The 17,797-nt window shown below is 37.0% G+C and overlaps 1 protein-coding gene across 1 annotated transcript in view; it reads right to left on the minus strand.

Moving 5' to 3' along the window:
• Positions 1 to 17,797, minus strand: part of LOC126371695 (metabotropic glutamate receptor 2-like) — a 274,917-nt gene that overhangs the window by 179,146 nt on the left and 77,974 nt on the right. The window lies entirely within an intron of this gene.

Raw genomic sequence — 17,797 nt, forward strand, 5'->3', positions numbered from 1 at the left:
ATCTACATACATAAATAGCCTATATACGTCCCACTGCTGGGCACAGGCCTCCTCTCAATCAACCGGAGAGGGTATGGAGCCTACTCCACCACGCTGCTCCACTGCGGGTTGGTGGAGGTATTTTTACGGCTAATAGCCGGGACCAACGGCTTAACGTGCCTTCCGAAGCACGGAATCATCTTACTTTTTCGGACAATCAGGTGATTCAAGCCTGAAAAGTCCTTACCAAACAAAGGACAGTCTCACAAAGTGATTTCGACAATGTCCCCATCGGGAATCGAACCCGGACCTCCAGATCGTGAGCCTAACGCTCTTACCACTAGACCACGGAGGCTGTTATGTTTATCTACGTTATAACAACAAAATATAAGCCAAAAAAACAATAACGTTTTATTTATTAATATCCTTCTGAATATACTACACTATGTTATTCTGCTAAGCTTGCAATTGGCTTAGTTAGAGCTTGACTCATCAAATTATTAATCCGTTTCTATTATGTTCCCTCCGACGGCCTCCGTGGTCCAGTGGTTGAGCGTGCTCATGATCCGGGTTCGAATCCCGGTGTGAACAAATCACTTTGTGACCCCTAGTTTGGTTAGGACACTGCAGGCTGATCACCTGATTGTCCAGAATTAGGATGATCCATGCTTCGGAAGGCACGTTAAGCCGTTGGTCCCGGTTACTACTTACTGATGTAAGTACGTAGTCGTTATTCGAGTCACGTCAGGGGCCTTTGGCGGCTCAATAGTAACCCTGACACCAGGGTTGATGAGGTTGGTCAGCCACCTCACAACCCGCACGATAGAAGATTATGTTCCCTCGTGGGACTGGGATGTCTTATATAAATTGATGATGTTAACTACTGAGTTAACATAGTTACACTTTTTCCCATAACGAACGTCTCATTCACTTAAAACTTGTAGCTTCTCACGACCTGTTATAGCTGGGAAAAAGAAGCTGCTAGAAAAACCTTAGGACGTTCCTCTAGGACTGGATAACTTTGGACATATTTATGTGCTTCCTTACAGGTGATTGAGCGAGTGCAGGAGATGACTTAAAGTCTTTAGCAGTCGAAAATGGAATGCCAATAAAGAATTTTTCTAAAGCTACAACAGCTTAGTATAAAAATAAACAGTTTCTTTAGCAGAGATGTTTACCTCCTTTCAAGGACAAGTGTTCCTAGCAGCCAATCAATTAACTTATCTTGTATTAACGACAAGTATGTAAAATCCACAGTGGTCTAGAGCGTAAAGCGTTGGGCTCACAATCTGGTCCGGGTTCGATTTCCAACGGGGACATTGTCGAAATCACTTTGTGAGACTGTTCCTTGTTTGGCAAGGTGGCAACCCAAAAAATCAAGATAATTCCGTGCTTCGGAGAGCACGCTAAGCCGTTGGTCCCGTATAAAAACACCTCCACCAACTTGCAGTGGTGCGGTGAAGGACGCCTGTCTATACAGGCTGTTCGCATAATTAACATACATTATAATTATTATGTAAGATAAATGGGCAAGCCCTCAGAATTCGGCATCCGATATAATTTATACGAACAAAATCCACGCAGGCTTAGCGAGACAAATCTGAGCTGGTACCGATTAATCATTGTCTTATCGTCCAATTACTAAATCTTGACGGAATAGAGTTGAAATGTGAGGCTTTCTCATCAATTTCCTGTGAACCCGGGGCTGTATTTTAATAAATCATGACGTGTTAAGACGTTGGTAGCAGTCGCGCAATATTGCTACTTTACACCGACTGTCACGAATACTGAGGGGGATAATTCGGTTCATGATTCTGAGTTAACATCATCCGGATTTCTCCGACGCTAAATTCATGAATTTATTTGTAAACTCACGCGTATTTCCCACCGGGATAAGCAGTGACTATGAAATTTCCATTTGCTTCGATCCTGACACACTACTCTTGCTTCTTTCATTCATCAATCGTTTCCTACATGTACGCTGGTTCAGAGTTCATACTGAATTTTTTCTAAGGACATCTCCAATTTGTTCAATGTATGTCCTCCTAGGTCTTCCTCTGCCAGTCCTACCACCAACCGTTGCTTTATATATTATACTGTTATCCTATCATCCTTCATCCGCTCTACGAGTCCAAAACAACTTAACATTCTCTTCTCAATTTTAGTCACTACATCGTCTTGTTATATGTACTTTTTTTTTACTTTTACGATGGAAAAATCCACTTGATAGCTGAATCGTCCTTCCAGTGTTCACCGTACGGTGTCACTACAAAAATAACCAAGTATAAAAGTGTAAAATCCATTTATTTGTTTCTGGCAATAACTCAATCGAGTCGGGAAAGGATTGTATGTGAAATGAAAGCAATAAAGGAATAACCGAGCGGGCTGACAGCTTGGATAGTATGTGCAGTGCCGTTAACACCGATGTCGTTTTAGATTGGATTGTGGATGACAGTTCTGTAGCAGGAAATGCTTTATTACCCGACTTATGAACGAGAATGCAAGTAGATTTAAAATATATAATATTCTCGTGAGGAGACAGCTTTAAGCCATCAGTGCATACATGCATTTTCACTTTGCAGTCCCTTGTAACTGATTTATATCGGTAGAATCTTTTAAGAATTTCAAATTTTTATACTTTATTCCTTTTTTTCTTTACTATTTTTTTAAACTAAAATAGCAGACGTAGCGAAAAGGCTGCCTGCTTGAAATGGGACTGGGCTGGACATGTTGCCCGAATGCCCGACCTCTGGACCAGAAAAGCTACAGAGTAGGTTCCTGCAAATTATGCTGTCAGACGTCGGGGAAGGCCACGAAAAAGATGGCACGACGATTTAGACTGCTTTTCGAAACGGTAGCACGAACAAGCTGGAGACAGGGAGGAGTGGAAGAAGGGAAGAGAGGCTATTGCCCTGCAGTGGGACATTGAGGGCTATTAATAATATGGTTAACACGCTCGTCTCGGCTTGACAAAAGCTGTGGGTGCAAGTCCGGTCCGAGTCAGAATTTTTATCGTTTTAATTGTCTCTTTATAGGTAAGTACAGTTATGTAGGACAGAATCGATTGGACTAATTTGGAAAATGGGGCCTCTACGTGTTGGCTTCGGCCCCACGTACGCCTTCCAAAAGTCCGGGACTTCATAGTCCCGAGATATGGAAATGACAAACATAACAATAATACTTTATTCAGCAATTTTATTGAGATACTAGCTTTTGCCCGCGACTTCGTCCGCGTGGCGTGTTATAAAAGAGAGATCTTTGTGTGTGTGGGAGTGCATATCAAATTTCAAGCATCTAACTTATGCAGTTTAGTTCTTTATTGTTTTTCCCGCTAACTCCCATTTTTCAAAGTACAGCCATAACTAAACTTTATATTTACTAAGGTATGCATGCAAGCTAGATTGAAAACATCTATCTTACGCGGTTTCGATTTTTTCATACAAATGTTTTTCCCGCTAACTCCCTTTTCCGTGGGAATTTTGCAATATCCTGTTGCAATTAAGCTTAAGTTTACTTAGGTGCTTGCATGCCAAATTTCAAGCGTCTAACTTAAGCGGTTTAGATTTTTCATACAAAAGGATTTTCTCGCTAATTCCCGTTCCCGTGGGAATTCCGGGAATTCCTTTCTTAGTGCACCTCTACGGTACCTAAGCTACGTCCCTTCCAAATTTCAAGTGCCTACGTTTAGCCGTTTAGGCTGTGCGTTGATATGTCAGTCAGTCAGTTTCTCCTTTTATACATTTAGATATCTGAATTTATACAAGTTATGTGCTTTCATCTTACTATCTGAGTCTTTGATGAGAGTGGAAGATGCGAAAATGGTGTGTCAGGATCGTAGTAGATGGAATTCCGAGTCTCTGCCTACCCCAATGGGAAATAGGCGTGATCTTTTGAAACGCAAATGTGACATAATAACAGGGTCGTAGCACAGTATAATTATCTTCCACGAATAATTGGGTAGTATCGTAGCTCAATGATAAATTATGAAATTCTAATTACTAATTGATACTAATTTTAATAAAGACAGGTCTAAAACTACCAAAAAACATTTTCTCTTTTTTATTTAACTTATATATTTTAATAAAAAATCTACATTTCATCATGTTTTTCTATGAAGTCACAGTGTGATTTTTCAGACAAATTCCATAGTAATTCCGCGTATAGTCGTGATGTAAAAAGTAACTGATTTGACTAGTTGGAAACTAGCTTATTCCTTGGTAAGTTGTGATAATTTGTTATCTGTAATCGTAACTATCACTTTATGTGTATTTTTCCGAAATCCGAACTAAACTGTTATTATTATTTTTATATCGTTTTCAATATCTCAGGACTGTGGAGCCCCGAACTTTTGAAACATGTGCGTGGGGCCGAAGTCAACACGCAGATGTAAAAGTAACGGTGACACCAACAGGCGATTATCCCTGTAAGCACTATGGGAGTGAACTAAAAACGATTACATACTATTATTATTACTAAGTTTCTTGGCCTTACAACCTACACGATAGAAGATTAGAATGATCATTTATTTTGTAATACAGTTCTTTCAGAAACTCCGGTTCTTTTACATTTAGTGTGTGATAACAAAGAAATAAAGCGTTGGGCTCACGATGCCGAGGTCCCGGGTTCGAATCCCTGTGGGGACATATCACAAAAATCACTGTGATCCCTAGTTTGGTTAGGACATTACAGGCTGATCACCTGACTGTCAAAAAAGTAACATGATCCGTGCTTCGGAAAGCACGTTAAGCCGTTGGTCCCGGTTACTACTTACTGATGTAAGTAAGTAGTCGTTATATGAGCCATGTCAGGGGCCTTTGGCGGCTCAATAATAACCCTGACACCAGAGTTGATGAGGTTGGTAATTCACCTCACAACTCACACGATAGAAGAATAATGAATCTTAAGATTTCATACATAACTACAACTCATAAATCCATTAGACCAGGTGACATGTCAAGCCTATATTTCATTCGATAGCATTGTTTTTTTTTTTTGTTATCGTTTTCAACTAGGCTAAAGCCCTGAGGCTTGGGGGGGTAGGAACCTACTAACGAAATCGAAAGCTCTATATTTTCGTCACGTACTCCATGGCAAGAGGTTCAGAAACAATTTTCCTTAATTTCCCCAAAAAAAAACTCGACATTAGTATTCAATTCCAAGAATTGACTTTCCCCCGCACTTTATTAAATTTATTGAGTTTCATTCCTTTCCAATCAAATTATCTGAATCCGTATTTGGTTTTCTAGTGTTTAAATTCGTGATTTCGTATTCAGAGGTATTGAATACAATGAATAATGAATACGGGAGTAATGAATACGCCAGTAATGGGAGACATGCTGTTTTTATTCTTTTTGAACGCAAATTTTCCACGCGAAGCCATTGCGTGACGGGATCCCGTATTTTCGTCAACGGATGGGTTTATTTAAATGTTGTACGATATTGAAGATCAAAAGATCAATTGTGATCTTTGAGTGGAATAATAAGAACGAAATAAGCTCAGCTCGACGTGTCAGAATTATTCAAATATCTGTTTGAAGTTGTATTTTTGAATATTGTAAAGCAGACTTTTTTTCACGTTACATAAAGGTTCATTATTATTATGATATGGAGGAGCTCGGTGGCGCAGCGGTAAACGCGCTCGGTCTGCGATTGTTGAAGTTAAGCAACTTTCGCAAAGGCCGGTTATAGGATGGGTGACCACAAAAAAAAAGTTTTAATCTCGAGCTCCTCCGTGCTTCGGAAGTCACGTTAAACCGTTGGCTGCATTACCAGTCGTTAATAACCACCAATCCGCACTGGGCCCGCGTGATGGTTAGGCACGATCTCCCTATCCATCCATAGGGAAGGCCCGTGCCCCAGCAGTGGGGACGTTAATGGGCTGATGATGATGATGATTATTATAATAACTTTGTGGCGGACTCAAAACTAGTTTACGAGCTGGTTTCGTCCATATCCAAGAAATGGCGCCATCATGCAATAATGCATTTTTGAAGTGCTGTTCCGCTGTTCTTTTGTTCTATCACAGATTATGTATGTGATATGTGAGTAATTTGTCGGTTCACTTCACTTTGCGGTTTCCAAGAACAAGCTTTCAAGTCAACTGTCAACATATTTTCCACTTCACTTAATTTCTATATACTCCCGCTAAGCCGGTTATCACAAAAATGATGAACAGCAAAATAGATAAAGAAAAATACTTACATCCGTGATTTGGTCGAATACACTTTGAATTCAAATTAGTAGGATGATCGAACAGTCTTGACGCTTTCCCAATAGATGGTTAATGAGGATTGATACGCGAAGTGGAATTTATGAGATTGATCAGGTTATGGCCACGAAGGTAGCGTTTTAAAACATTGCATAAACATAATATAAGTAGGTTATTTATAGTTACAATATTATGATAAGAGAGAGATGTGGTCTAAAATATGATTATTCTGACTAAGGGTGCTACCAGACCAATCGATCGATCATCGATCGACAGCATCGATCGATGGTAGAATAGAATAGTCGACGTCGATCGATAGTTTCTACCAGACCAATCGGTCGACCATCGATCGATGGTAAAATAGAATAGTCGACGTCGATCGATAGTTTCTACCAGACCGACGACGGATCGATTATTGTCATCGCCCGGCAACCGATCGATTGCTTAATCGAACAGTATCTGACGATCAATTAAAGTTACCAGATCAGTCGATCAACTTCGATCGACGTTGATCGATGCCGTCGATCGATGATCGATCGATTGGTCTGGTAGCACCCTAAGAATGAGAAAGTCAAGTTGATTTGGACACGTAGAACGGACGCAGGATAATAGGATTACGAATGCGGTATATAAAGCAAGTTATTTAAAGTTGTTGGTAGAGCTGGCAGAGGAAGGCTTAGACGTAGAAGGACTTTCATTGACTAATCCAAAATGTCCTTAGAGAAGGTTTAGTACGATCTACTCTAAACCGGCAGCGTGCGTGTATGACCCAATTGATGAGACTCTGCTTACTCTGTAGGCACATAGGCGTGAGTTTATGGATGTATGTGTCGTTTCTTTTGTCCAGCCATGTAGTTAATACGTGCCGAAGTTCCATCGGGATACCGAACCCGAGGACATCATCCGACACGTCATTATTAAACGAAAAACGAAACGAAACAATTGATGAATGTGGAGGAAGCAAGAGAAGTATGTCGGATCGAAGCAAATGGAATTCCATGGTCTCTGCTTACCCCGGTGGGAAATAGGCGTGAGTTTATGTATGTATATGCCCAAACTGTGACTTATGCGGTATTATTGAAGATGTGACGCGCATTACGGTGGAGTGTGATCGGAATGGATCGTTACGAAGGTGTATGTCTAGGAATTACAATGTCGCTATTATAAATAGTATTTTGGCCAGAATCGGCAGATGCTAAAGTTCTATTTAATTTTGTGTGTAAAACTAGTTCAAGATTTTCTTACTTAATTATTCATTATGAGGGTGTCACGCCTTTAGGTAAAACCTTCCTTCAAAAATAAAGAAAAAAATATATATAACGGTAAGTGAATCATTACTTTGGCTACATCAAAAGTCTCTCACTTCGTGGTCCCAAGTCCAACCACAGAATAAATATTTGTGCTAACCGAGGATTCGGGGAATTAATTAAATCCCATTCCGAGGTTTCTTCCAGAAGTATTTGACAGCCAGCTCCCTGGAGTACTCTCATCTGCGTGATGACGCGAAACGAAATCATTTTCTTAAGTGGAAAGGTCGAGGCCTTCGAAAATTAATGATGTTAAGCAAAGGTATTTTTAGGATGGATTTTTTAAAGGCGATGGGCTGATAACCGTTTACATAATAAAGATAGAGAGAGATTATTGCTGTACTACAGAGTGTGAGAGAGAGTGAGAGATTATTGTAACACAACGTAACATGTTATTCCTAAGAGGCTAGTCAGAGGTAAATACATGCGTCGGAAGATGAGCTAAGAACCCACGCTTTCACTATGCTTTCTGTTAAACCAACGCGATAGGTGGTGAGCCGTTTATAACGGTCGAGCTACCTGTGTAGGTGGTAAAGCCTAGATGTTTTATTCCAAATCCATTGTTTATGATGTTGATAATCGACTGTATATCAATTAATAATCGATTATTTTCTAAACCTTTAAAAAATCTCAATATAGATATAACTATCGATCGATATTATCTAAAAATTCTACCGTTCTAATAAATATATCGCGTATTATTGATAAATAGATTATATACGTAATCGATATAATTGTAGAATTTAATCATAATCATAATCAATCATTTATTTGCAAGAACACAAAGTTAAAGATCTTATTCTAAGTAAAACAGTGCATGTATTCAACCTGCAAGCAGGTGTGCAAATATTTATATTATTATATTATTATTATGACTTATTCCTATAGTTAAAAAATTCGTTGACACTATAAAAACACATATGTAATAACCATTTAGTTAAATCATGCTTAAATTCTTTCATATTTAATTCCTTTAAATTTTCAGGTAAATTGTTAAAAATTATGACACACACGTTATAAACATTTTTTTTATAAATATACGCACGACAAGGAGGCTGGTATAGTACGCTCGCGCATTGTCTTCTAAGTTGTCTTGTATTCACTTCACTACATTTTTTGAAATAATTTCCAACACCGATAGTATTGATTTAGTGGATATTTCATTATTCGGCAACATATTTTTAACTATTGAGTCTGAAAATCCGGGTTTTCGAGGTTAAGATAAATTGTTAACTCAGAAGTGTAGGTACGGTAACTACAGTGACTTTATGAGGACTGAGTCACGAGCGAAAAACTATTAATTGTATAAGTCCTCCTTTATAGTAAGTTCTCTGTAAATTAACATTATCTCCTTGTGTTCGCGGCAACTTAGCTAATGAGTTTATTTTACTTAGCAAACCGCTAGTGTGTTTGTGGCGGAATTAGAACCAAAAACCGGAATTATACTGGTTTGTACTAGTTATAACTAAATGTAAATAACATTTTCGAGGATGTAGGGAAATAAAGTGTAGATTATAGTACCAGAACATGCCAAATCCTTGCATATTTTTCAAAATCTTCTTCGTTATTATTATGAACGTCAGTGTGGTTACTCATAAATTATTATTTTGTGTGTACTATTTATATAAGTAGGTATATATGTTAGGTTATGTATATAGGTTAGGTATATATTAAGTATATTTGTAAGTATGTTATATATTTATTTGCATGTACTTTATTGGTAATAAGTTGTACTTAGTTTGTACCCGCAATCTTTCAATTATTTTTTATTACATTTTTCCTCACCTTATGGTTGTCTGGAAGAAATCGCTTTAAGTGATAAGGCCGCCATTTGCCATGTACTTAATTAAGAGACTTTTTGTAATTATTTCTTTTTATTTTGGTGCAATAAAGTGTATTTGTATTGTTTGTATTGTATTGTATTGTTACTTTTCACGTAGTAATAATGGTCGGATACAACATTATTTCATGATGTTATCACACAAGACAATTATTTGGATTTCTCTGGTAGACAGGGCAGAGAATTAAACAATAAGACATACATATAGGTGTTAGTGACATGGTAACAAATACTGAGGGGGATGATTCACACCATGAATCTGAGTTAATATCAAGTGGAATTTTCCGTCGCAAAATTCATGCTTTTTTAAAATTATTTTCTATTCTATACTTTTACGTTGGAAAATTCCATTTCACATTAACTCATAATAATGAGCTTGATCATCCCTCAGCATTTGTTACGGATTTTCCTGTCGGAAAATTCATGTAAATTTTAGTGTCTTTTAAATTATTTTCCGTTCTTTACTTTTGCGACGGAAAATTCCACTTGATATCAACACAGAATCATGGTCTGAATCATCCCCCTCAGTACTCAGAATCATGGCCTGTATCATCCCTCAATGTTTTTGTTACGACGTCACTAACTCTCTGTATAGAACGAACTCTCTCCGCCCTGCACCAATACTAGCTTGTAGCGATCTGATTTACGCTGATTCTTTGAAGATAATGAAAGCCATGAAAGTAGTGTGTCAGAATCGTAGTACGTAAGTGGAATTCCGTGGTGTCTGCTTATTTCAACGGGAAATAGACATAAACTCATGTATGTATGTAGTATCGTCTGTAAATCATTTTAATAACTCTTTATAATAATTATTGTGTAAAGTATTCAAAGGAAAACATTGTGAAAATTTCTGGGTCCCAATTTAACGAAGACATTCCCGGATCGTATTTATCCCGGCTTTAATTAGGTACTGGATTTAATTAAGTGCGGTTAACCTCGAATTCGCTTTCCGAATTGTAATTGTTGGAATTATGTTGGTAGGTATATTAAACTAAACTGCTTCTCGAGACTTGTCCCGTAATATCTTGAAAATTTTCTAAAATCCCGTCTTAATGTTTGTCTATATTCAGTGTTGTAAACTTTAATTTCCCAAAGCTACCAAAAGCGACGCATTAAACAAACATACAGGGTGTTGTTGACATCGTAACGAATACTAAGGGGGATGATTCAGGCCATGAATAGAAAATTCCACTTGATATTAACCCAGAATAATAGCTGAATCATCTCTTCCAGTATTCGTTACGTTGTCACAAGCACAAGTACGTACAGGTAGCCATACAAGGATATAATATGGGTGTTAGTGACACCGTAACGAATACTGAGGGGGATGATTCAGCCATGATTCTGAGTTGATATCAAGTGGGATTTCCTGTCAGAAAATTCATAAAAATGTTAGTGTTCTTTTTATTATTTTCAGTTCTATTTTTTGCGTCTGAATCATCCCTCAAAGTTTTCGTTTCGATGTCGCTAACATCCTGTGTATCTCTGAACTATACCCCTGTAGAAGAAAATAATACAGTAGTACCTGTTTTTGGAAGGAGGGAAAAAGTTAACATAAGGTCACGACTATATCCCAAGTGGGGTAGTCAGAGGTACATCCATCGCAAGATGACCTAAGTACCCACACCTCACCCAGCTTTCTATTAGACAAACGTGGCGGTGATGAGCCGTATCGCCGTCCAGAATGGTCGAGGCAACTGTGTTAATGAAAAATGCACTTAAGATAAATTATTAACTGGTGTAAGTTCAGTATCGGGATTCGAACCCGGGGTGTATATATGGAGTGTAGGGCAGAAATAAAATGAATCGGTAAAGAAACCTAAACTATGTTGGAAAGGTACCTACCGAAAGTTGTCCCATTCGATACAATATTTACGATCGAACTCGCTGCAAAGTAGGTATGTGTGTGGGCCCAGATGCTCTTTTACTACTGAATTTATAATACCACTACCGTCACAACGCACCACTCAGACTCTGAGAAAATTCTCAGGGGACTCGTAAAACATAATTAACTAACACAACTTTACTTTAAGAGTAAAAATGTATTGGTTACTCTTAAAAATATCGCATTTTATATAAAATGGTGCTGATTCCAGTACACACCTCCTAATTTTATTTTAAGTTATAAGTACCTGTCATTTTCTTATCCTCAAAAAAGGAAAGGGACGGATGATTGACAAATGTTAATTTTAAAATGAATGAATATTCCGTGCGAATTTTTAAATAACTCTATTTAAAAAAAATATTAATTACGTTTTAATTCTGATTCTGATATGACACACCTAATATGGTAAAAAAATATTGTCCAAGGGTTTCGGCCGCATTGGCCGATCATGGTTACGAAATGGCTGACGAGGCGAGTAATTGTTACTATGACGATGTTTTAGGTGTAACAACCCTCCTTTCAATTAATTATACAAAGATTGTTTATTAAAAAATAAATAAATTGTCTTTATCGCAGAAATTAAAGTTCCATACAGAGTACAAATGTACAAACATTAAATACTAAGCTACGGCTTTAAGTAGCTTTGTCCAATGCGCAATGAACCCCACACAGTGTGTACAAACGGCCGCGACTAATTGTTACATGACATAAACATCACGTTCCTAAAACGAGCTACAGGATGCCGTATCAGTGCATCCAGCGCATCCAGAACATCTGCGACGCGCTGCACCACCGAGGCAGGCAGAAGAACACCCTAAAAGCGTCGTTATACTGCACCTTCAGTCTCCGGGATTCTCTTAAAATGCATAAATGGTTTTGTCATAATTTTAATTATCATAATCCTTTTCGCATAACGTTTTTAAGCATAATAGTACTTTCCCATAATAACATCTAAGAATACTGGTTTGTTAGGTATAACTTATTTTTGGACTAATATTTGTTGATATAAATTTGATTCGCATATAAATAGGTATCCATAATTCCTTTTTAGAATAATAGTGTTTTGTCATAATATTTACAAGGCATAACAGTAGGTTAGGGTGCAGCGGGGGTGGCCCTTGGGCCACCCCTACGCCGCCAGCATGTTTATCTTACACACGAAAAGTATGCTGAATGATGACCAACAGCATGAAATAGAGTCAAAAAATATAAAAAGTCACAATCATGAACCAAATGCAGCCAAGGAAAAAGTAAGTTTTGGAAATGTTCAAAGTTGTGCCAAAACTTTTCTTATTCGGAGTATAGTTTTTATGCTTCTAATAATTATGCTTATATATCTTTATTATCATTAATTATTATGCTTATACGTAGTTATGAGTTTCAAAATTATGCTTAAAAAGTTATAATAAATTAATACTATGCGTAACTAATAATAGGACAAGTAACATTATGCCATGGTAAATTATTACATAAAAAATTATGCGTAAAAGTAGAGAACCTCAGTCTCCTATACTCCTCCTTAGTGTGTTTTTTCCACAGATGTGGCGTGTACAGAGGCTGGCAGTAAGCGGCAAATAAAGCAAGTCTAGAGTTTCCGGATCACTTATTAAAACGTCGACCAATCATGTTGGCTCGCATAAACTTCTTATATCTTAAGGATTCTGAGATTAAAAACCCATTTCATCAACCCTGGTGTCAGGGTTACTATGCCAGCATTGTCCTTACCAAACTAGAGATCACAAAGTGATTTTATTATCCGTCGGATCGTCAACCCGTTGCTGTTACTGGACCCAAAGCCCCAAAGCTCCCCAAAGCAATTCTTCATTTGTATTAAAAATGTACTTGAAATGCTTCTCCGACATTTCTTGAAATGCAATACTTCATTGTAAATTCATGGAGCTTGTAGTAAATTCCTTAAGATTCAGCTATAAATCACTGTCGACGTAAACCTCTTAACGTTGACTTTCATCGGAACTCACTCTGCAGTCAGCAAATGGAAACTTTCTGACCGTCTAAATACCATTAGTATTTTAACCTCAACGTTCACTTATTTTACTTCAACAACTATAGTCGTATTAGCTGCACTTTGCTACCAATAACAAAGGAGAATGGGCGAATCTGGTCCAAGAACCTCCACTGATGAGACTTATATGTAATGAAAGCTTATGCTTTCTCTATGGATCTGGCAAAGTTCTATCAGATTCTGTCCCGGGGTTCTTTTTTTACGGCCATGTTTGTCCTGGCTAAAAACGTGATAAAATACAGTGGGAGCTAAAATCGGCTCAAGATTTGTTGCTGAATAACTAAGTCTACATAAATAATTATATATCATATTGTATATCATTTTAAAGAGGATCTTTTCCAGAATCCGAAACATAAAAAAAAAAAACAAAAAATTCTTTTTGTAAGCGAATTATAGTCAATTTGCATCAGCAGCGCCATTGTTTCTCGGTAGCTAAGTTCAAGTTTCATGCCTTTTACCCCTTCCAAAAGTATCTTACCGATTTTTTTTATATTGCTTCCGGAATTTGATCTGAGTGATAATAACAAGAAAAATAAATAGACACCTCTCCGATAGAGACCGGCTAAGCTATTGCCTATTGCAAGAAATCGTCATCATTAGCAAGTCATTACGGTATTGCATATTATAAGCTTATCAGCAACTTGGAACTTGGTCCAAGAACCTCCACTGGTGAGACTTGCATGTAATGATAGCTTATACTTGTCCTATGATTCTGAGAAAGTTCTATCAAACTCTGTCCTAGGGTTTTTTACGGCCATGTTTGTCCTGAGTGTACAGTAGTGGACTGCAAAATCACCTCAGGATTTGTTGTCGAAAAACTATTTAACTAAGTCTATACGTATACATAATTATATATCATAATGTATATCAATTTTAAAGGGGAAGGTTATCAGAATCAGAAACACAAATAAAAAAAATGCATTAAGTATGTAAACGACTTTTAGCCAACTCACGTCCGTAGCACCATTTTTCTCAGCAGCTACGTACGAGTTTCGCGCCTTCCAACCTTACCAAAGGAGCCCAATCATTTTTTCCTTCTTCTGATATTGCATTCTTAACCTGACAAGTGACAACAACAAGAAATAAAATAGATACCATTCCGATAGAGGCCGCGTAAGTTATGGACCTATTGCAAGATAACGTACTCAAAGGCTAGTCATTATAATCCAACAGACGTAACATGATTAGAATGCGGGAGGACGCAAATGTAGTATGTTTTCTTTCACCACAATCTTGTTTTATTAATCCAGGCTTATATCTTGTCTTATAAACAATGCCGAATGGTACAACAAACGTATCGTAAACGTAAGGTTGCCTGGTAGTAATTGCTACCTTGGCAATAAAGCCGCCTTTTGCACCAGTTATTGCCTGAACTTGTTTAATAAATGTGTTTCTTTTGTATACAATAGAGTCATTGTATTGCATCTTGATTAGAATGACTTATTTCTTGTTTCTCTCGTACTAAGCTGTATACTGTTAGTGTTAAAGAGACACATATTTCGTCTCTTTCGCATAAGGCGATGTACTACATTTCCGTCCCGCCGCATTCTAATCATGTTACGTCTGTTGGATTATCTAGCCTTTGAGTACGTTATCTTGCAATAGGTCCATAGCTTACGCGGCCTCTATCGGAATGGTATCTATTTTATTTCTTCTTATTTTTATTTTTTTTTCTTTGTTGTCACTTGTCAGGTTAAGAATGCAATATCAGAAGAAGGAAAAAATGATTGGGCTCCTTTGGTAAGGTTGGAAGGCGCGAAACTCGTACGTAGCTGCTGAGAAAAATGGTGCTACAGACGTGAGTTGGCTAAAAGTCGTTTACATACTTAATGCATTTTTTTTATTTGTGTTTCTGATTCTGATAACCTTCCCCTTTAAAATTGATATACATTATGATATATAATTATGTATATAGAGTTAGTTAAATAGTTTTTCGATAACAAATCCTGAGGTGATTTTGCAGTCCACTACTGTACACTCAGGACAAACATGGCCGTAAAAAAACCCTAGGACAGAGTTTGATAGAACTTTGCCAGGATCATAGGACAAGTATAAGCTATCATTACATGCAAGTCTCACCAGTGGAGGTTCTTGGACCAAGTTCCAAGTTGCTGATAAGCTTATATGCAATACCGTAATGACTTGCTAATGATGACGATTTCTTGCAATAGGCAATAGCTTAGCCGGTCTCTATCGGAGAGGTGTTTATTTATTTTTCTTGTTATTATCACTCAGATCAAATTCCGGAAGCAATATAAAAAAAATCGGTAAGATACTTTTGGAAGGGGTAAAAGGCATGAAACTTGAACTTAGCTACCGAGAAACAATGGCGCTGCAGATATAAATTGACTATAATTCGCTTACAAAAAGATTTTTTTGTTTTTTTTTTATGTTTCGGATTCTGGAAAAGATCCTCTTTAAAATGATATACAATATGATACATAATTATTTATGTAGACTTAGTTATCCAGCAACAAATCTTGAGTCGATTTTAGATCCCACTGTATTTTATCACATTTTTAGCCAGGACAAACATGGCCGTAAAAAAAGAACCCCGGGACAGAATCTGATAGAACTTTGCCAGAATCATAGGGAAAGCATAAGCTTTCATTACATATAAGTCTCATCAGTGGAGGTTCTTGGACCAAGTTTCATACAAAAGTGCCCATTGTCATTTACCTTTCCTTGAGGTAATTTTCGAAAATACTAGAATTGTTTGGTAAAATGGTGTACACAGAGCGAGTTGTCCTTACATGTTCATTGAATAACCTGTATTTCTCGATACATTTTCTGCTACACGTCACTTGGAACTCAAATTAGGTTTACAATATTCGATATTCAAAATATTTTTATTTCGGAAACTAGTCCAAATATAGATATATGATTCTATATTTTAACAAAATAACTTAATATTTAAATTATTTTATGCAGGTTCTTAGTGACATCGATCTAAGTTAATATCAGGTGGAATTTTTCCATCGCAAAATTCATGTTTTTTTAGATTATCACATCAGAATAATGGTCTGAATCATCCCTCAAAGTTTTTGTTACGACTAACACCCTGTTTAGACGTCGTTCTCTAAGAGCAACTTAATTATATCGGTAACTATCGGTGAAGGCATATCTCCTTCGTTTCTATAATCTGTCTGTGTGTCTGTGTCGTGTATGTGTGTCTGTTCTGTGTCTGTGTCTGTCTGTGAAACTACCCAATTGAAATATACTATTCTGTAACTTGGGAAACAAAAGGCATTCGCAATTTTTCAATAAGGGGAAGTTACTGTAAATGGACTGACGTGTGCCTTTCAACAATGAAAGACAAGAGCCGGAACCACGTCTAGATTGTCAATAATATTGTACTGTAACTCACAACAATTACAACGACTGACGGGTAAAGAGGGATGGTTTTAAATGTGTTTTGACATATTGCAATGAAACAAACTATGAACATTATATATACACGTACATTATATATATTTATATAATGTACGTGTTGTAACAAACATCTTTCATCATCATCAATTTAAGAGCCACGCTCTTGTCGGTGCAACATTTTCCATGCTACTCTTTTAGGGAAAAATAGTGCAGTGGTTTCCCTATTGCCTTCCGCCCCGTAGTACTATGTCTAACGCAAGTGGGATGGCGTTCAGAACAAACAAACATCTTTATATTAAAAAAAATAAAGGACTCACTATTAGGCTCATTCACTTACCATGAAATCACAAATTTTGCATGGAGGTTTTTTAGGACGTATAGATGATCTGTGAGGTGGGAGTTTTAGAAATTCAATGCCGCAATGACAACTAAGAAAAATAAGTCTTTATAAGAATATCGACTTATTTTTCAACTCTTGGGCACTATAGATATAAAATTTATAAATTTATATTATGTTCTCCAGCATAATTTTAAAATTGTATATTATCTGTGAAATTATTTGTATAATTTAGGTATCTACCTAAACTATTACGCTGTCTTACACTGCAAATGTTGTGTGCACTTATAATTGGTTTATGTAATCCAATTTCTAATGTAACTTTTGTATCTTATCTTATCTTATTTAGCCTATACGATCCCACTGCTGGGCAAAGGCCTCCCCTTGATTTTTCCACTCCTCTCGACTAACTGTAACTTTTGTGTGTGTGATGTAACTTTTATTTTATTTAAAGTTTTTTTATTATTATTAAAGCTGTTGATGTACCTTTTAAAAATAAATAAATAAATTTATCTATCAAAGAAAAAAGGGGTTGAAAGTTTGTATAAAACTGCTTTAGTTTTAATATTAGGGTTCCATCTAACTTTTCAATCGGACAATTTCGCGGGTGACAGCTATCCATTATAAGTAATTGCGAAAGTAATTATCTTTTACCTCTTTACGCCAAAATTACTCCAATGATTTAAATGAAAAAGTTTAAAAAGTAAAACCCGACTACGGAAAAATTGCGTTCTGAAAAGTATGAAACAAAAAAAATTCTAAGACATTCTTCCGAATAGTGATGTTTAGGAGATAGCCGTGGTCATATGCCATGGTAAGCAAACTATGAGGATTGGCGACTACAGC

Source organism: Pectinophora gossypiella, chromosome 13 (genome assembly GCF_024362695.1).
Source record: "Pectinophora gossypiella chromosome 13, ilPecGoss1.1, whole genome shotgun sequence".
NCBI lineage: Eukaryota > Metazoa > Arthropoda > Insecta > Lepidoptera > Gelechiidae > Pectinophora > Pectinophora gossypiella.